Source organism: Saccopteryx leptura, chromosome 3, assembly GCF_036850995.1.
Source record: "Saccopteryx leptura isolate mSacLep1 chromosome 3, mSacLep1_pri_phased_curated, whole genome shotgun sequence".
NCBI lineage: Eukaryota > Metazoa > Chordata > Mammalia > Chiroptera > Emballonuridae > Saccopteryx > Saccopteryx leptura.
The window spans coordinates 344,452,372-344,457,657 of NC_089505.1; the positions used below are offsets into that span (position 1 = coordinate 344,452,372).

The 5,286-nt window shown below is 38.6% G+C and overlaps 1 non-coding gene across 1 annotated transcript; it reads left to right on the top strand.

Annotated features, from left to right (window-relative positions):
* The first annotated feature begins 1,515 nt into the window (after window positions 1–1,515).
* On the top strand, window positions 1,516–1,593 carry TRNAF-GAA (transfer RNA phenylalanine (anticodon GAA)). The gene has a single exon. It is a non-coding gene; the product is annotated as a tRNA-Phe (tRNA).
* Window positions 1,594–5,286: the final 3,693 nt, after the last annotated feature.

Here is a 5,286-nt window from a genome sequence, read left to right on the forward strand (position 1 = left end):
CCTTGAGGGGAGGACTTCCATGTTCTTCCTTAGGGCTGCATCCCCAGCACCTGGAACAGTGAGTGCCTGACACCTAATATGTACTCAGTACATTATATCTTTAATGAATGAAACCAATTAGAAACACTTTAGTAGGAATATACTACTCCACAGAGACACTTAGTAAAGTAGACAGACATACATTTGGTAGTGTTATAAGAATTTAATTCCTTGGAAACCTTGGGAGCAATGTGGATGCCATTTATGATTTGTCACCATGACTTGTTATCTGAGTCATTTCCAGCCAATTCAACTAAATGACTTTATTTTCAAGAGCTTCTTTTATGACTAGACTTGTGGCCTATATCACCCCATTCTGCTTCCTGGGATGGAGAGATAGAGTAGCAAGTGTTTGCCTCTGATAAAACAAAAAAGAATTGAAGCACTCTACTATTAATCTTATAAGAAATATACAGCTTGACATGACTCGTACATAAGCAAAGGAAACCTTATTTATTTTTTTCTCCAAAACTAATTTTGTTTCCCCACAAGCTCTAGTCAGATTAGGAATTTGGCAATTAAATAAGAAAATTAATTCTACTGGTATATAACACATGTGAAAATATAATGGCTTTAACCAGGCTCTTAGTTCATAAATTGATAGGCAAAAAACCAGTTGTTTTAATGGTAAATTTAAATAAAGTATCCTTTAAGTCTGAAAAGTTTATACTTTTTTTTTCACTAAATATGTGCTTTGGTTCTTTCCTCTTTATTTTTGCCTTATAAAAATCATTAAAGGTGAGAATTGTGACAAGTAAGATAAAGCTAGATTAGAAAACAACCATAAATGACTAAAAAGTTGGAAGAGACTCTATAGTTAAATGTTCCTTCCATTTGTGATATATCAATAAACAGATGGGTCAGTTTTAGCTCCAGAAGCAACAAAAGCCTGCATAATTATTAAGATTTGCAAATTTATGTTATGTTTGCCTTCAGTGTATTTACTAAAACTATATACATGCCCCTTGTACTATTACTTACCTAGCAGTTTCCTTAACACAATTTTTTTTCGTACCTAAGAAATGGGAGGCAGAGAAACAGACTCTCGCATGCACCCTGACCCAGGATCCACCCAGCAAGAACCCTATGGGGTGATGCTCTACCCATCTGTGGCCATTGCTCCATTGCTCAGCAATCAATCTATTTTAACACCTGAGGTGGAGGCCATGGAGCCATCCTCAGCATCTGGGGCCAACTTGCTCCAACAGAGCCATGGCTGAGGGAGGAAAAGAGAGAGGGGGGTAGAAGGGGAGGGGTGGAGAAGCAGATGGTCACTTCTCTTGGTTGCCCTGACTGGGAATTGAACCCAGGATATCCCCATACCGGGCTGATGCTCTACCACGGAGCCAACTGGCCAGGGCCTCCTTAACTCAATTTTAGAGCTTTCTACACATCCCAGATTTCCCTTACACAAGAATATCTAGGATACCAAACACTTGTGCTTTTACCTAGTGTACGTTAAAATAATTATTGAAGGCCCTGGCCGGTTGGCTCAGTGGTAGAGTGTCGGCCTGAAATGCAGGAGTCCCGGGTTCGATTCCCGGCCAGGGAACACAGGAGAAGCACCCATCTGCTTCTCCACCCCTCCCCCTCTTCTTCCTCTCTGTCTCTCTCTTCCCCTCCTGCAGCCAAGGCTCCATTGGAGCAAAGTTGGCCCGGGCGCTGAGGACGGCTCTGTGGCCTCTGCCTCAGGTGCTAGAATGGCTCTGGTTGCAACAGAGCAACACCCCAGATGGGCAGAGCATCGCCCCCTGGTGGGCATACCGGGTGGGTCCCGGTCGGACGCATGCAGGAGTCTGTCTGACTGCCTCCCTGTTTCCAGTTTCAGAAAAGTACAAAAAGAAAAAAAAATAAAAGAAAAAAAATAAAAGAAAATAATTATTGAATATTAAGATGAATATCTGTCTACATGCCACCCACCAAATACTTCATATCTGCATTGCAATGTGTACCATACTTTTGGAAATATGACTTAGTGCTATCAACAGTAGAGTCATCCTCTCTTGCAAAATAAATAAAACAATACCTCCAGCCTAAATCCATGGAAAAGACTGTTATAGCTGAAGTCCCTCAAGATAAGTTGGCATCATGTCCAAAGTGTTTGGGGATTATTTCCATTCTGTAGTCAAATAAGAAATACCATTAAAAAAAAAGCTTTCAAAAAAGAGGCTTCTACACTTATGCTGTCACAGAGCTCTTGAAGGATTTCCCTACATCCTAACTGTAGAAGTCATGGTGGGATTGGCAATAGCCTATCTGTAATGCTGTCCACTGATAGGAATGCCCAACTGAAGGTCTTAAATTGAAATGAATGATAGACTAGGAATTTATTTTCTTGATTCTGGCAATGGGAAGAATAGTAAAGTGTTCAGTGTCTGAAGAGTAAATCTTCACTCCTTTTTAGTCTTGCATTTGGAAGAGTGTTAGGGAAACAGTAAACAAATTTCTTCTCAAGGGTTGCATTCCCGTTGGAGAATTTACATTCCTTTTTGACATCCCTCAAAGAGCCATAAAAATCACATCAGTTAACCAAAAAAAAAAAAAAAAAAAGAGAGAGAGAGAGGGTTAATATTTAAAGGAAAGTTAGGAATCAATTACCCTCAGTTTAATAAGAGCTAACATTTATTGAGTACCTATGATATGTTTAGGACTGTGCTAATTCCTGTACTGGCACTATCTGTTCTGTTACAATCACAATAACCAAATATCTTTATTATATGCGGCTTAAGTGTCTGTTTGTTGCCGATAGCTTATTGGTTGCTTGCATAACTGTACTAGCCAATGGGGTGAAGTTGCCACAGCATTCAAATAGTCCCGCCTTCTGGCATGCCACCTCACAAATTGAGGTTAAAGATTGGAGCAGTTATTATGCTGTTAAGAAATCTTAATACCAGAAGGGGTCTTTGCAATGGTACAAGACTAGAGGTTCTCCAATTGAAAAATAATGTCATAATAGCTAAGTCTTTGACTGGCTCCTCTAAAGGTGAAATACATGTCATTCCAAGAATTGATTTGGCTCCATCTCAAACAGGATTGCCGTTTCAATTGAGACGTAGACAATTTCCTGTAAAACTTGCTTTTGCTATGACCATCAATAAGTCTCAGGGCCAAACGCTTAAGCATGTTGGCATTTTTTTACCTGAGCCTGCATTTGGACACAGTCAACTTTATGTTGCCTGTTCAAGAGTTTGTGAAAGGATGGACGTAAAATTAAAAATAATTGATGGTCCTCTGCAAGGCGAGCTTTAAAATGATGGAAAGATCTACACAAGAAATGTGTACAAAGAGATCTTTGACATATGAATTAACATTTTATTATTTAAATCACCTTTATTTATTGAGCTAGCGGTGGCTCTTAAGAAATGTACCACCAGTGGTTTCCTTCATTGCACTCTACTTTAAGCAATTAAGCAAGTAGAAGGGGGAAACCCCATGGGGCAGTAAGCAAAGGGGCGTCCTTGCAGCCTGCCCTGGGTAATTCAGTTTGAATTAGCAGACACCTTGGAACAAATCATTTTAATTACAATTTATAATATCTAGAACAGCGGTCATTTCATATGACTGCTGGGCTTTCTAGTAATATATAAGAACTTCAATTGCCATCATTTTACAGAGGAAAAAAAAACAAAACAAATTTAGAGATGTTTTAGGCAGGATGCAAACCCGGAGTCTTCTGACCACAGAGTTGAAGATTTTTTTCTTCTGTTTTTAAAGAATATATAGTGAATTTATTGGGGTGACATTGATTAATAAAATTATTTAGATTTCAGGTGCACAATTCTACAATACATCATCTGCATATAGCATCGTTTGTTCACCACCCCAAGTCAAGTCTCCATCGATCACCATCTGTCCCCCTCTACCCTCCTTCACCTCCCACAACTCCCTCCCTCCTTCAATCCCCACACAGTTGTCTGTCTCTATATGTTCTTTTTCTTTGCCTAATCCCTTTATCTTTTTCACCTAGCCTCCCAACTCCCATCCTCTCTGACAGCTGTCAGTCTGTTTTCTGTATTTATGAGACTGTTACTATTTTGTTTGTTAGTCTATTTTGTTCATTAGAGTCCATATAAATGAAATCGTATGGTATTTATCTTTCTCTTACTGGCTTATTAACATATTTACCTCCAGGTGAAACCAGGCTGTTGCAAAGGTAAGATATACAAAGCCTCAGTCAGTCCTTTGTAAGCACTGACTGCTTTGAAAAATAATGTCATAATAGCTAAGTCTTTGACTGGCTCCTCTAAAGGTGAAATACATGTCATTCCAAGAATTAGATTCACAAATTATCTTCCTGATTTCAGCATACATTTCCTTATATGTTAAACCAATAAGAAACACAGAACTTGATAGTCAACTAGACCAAAAGAAAGTTGTAACAGTTGCAAATGAAAGTATTAAGAAAAGTTAACAATTATAGTGACTGCATGTCAATCACTTTATATACATTATCAAATGAAACCCTTAAAAGAATATCATAATCTTTTCACAGAAGAAGAAACTAGAGCCTTAGAAAATAAGACCTTGATCAAGGATATAGAAGTGATATTTTAACTAAGCCATCTGACTTTAGGGTCTAATCATTTTAATCAGTACTCTAAAAAAATTCTAAAATAGGTGAAGAAAATCATTTTCAAGGTATTTATTTGAAGAACTTTAGCCAGCCATATCCTCATCTTCAAGAATGGAAAGGGTGAAGGTAAAAGACCATGGAGGGCCTTGGCAGCCAGTGTAACAATGTTGGTTTTTATTCCTAGGTGGAAATCCACTATGAATTTTTGAACAGAGGAATGTGGTCAGTCTTACCTTAAAGAAACAGTTTCTCTGTAGAAGGTCAAGGACAAAAGCCTAGAGCCCACTGAGGAGGCTCTTCAAATGGCACAGATGATGGTAGTTTCAATGAAGGCTGTGGCTTTGGAAATGTGATGTAATCAGGTAAATATTTTGAAGGTGAGGCCAAAAGTGTTTGCTGGTAGCTTGTATGTCAGGTGAGAGAGATATCTCATGGTTCTGACCTAAGGAAATGGAAATTTGAGTTCTGTTAACCGAGATGAAGATGACTGTGAACAGAGAAAGAATAGTGTTTGGTTTCAGACATGTTAAATTTGAGATCCTTATTGAAAAGACAGCTAGTGAGCAGTTGGATATATGACACTAGTCTTAGGGGAATAGTCCATCATGGAGACATAAGTCTGGATATCATCAAGGAGTGTTCATATGGTATTAGAAGCTGTGAGAGGAGAGGCA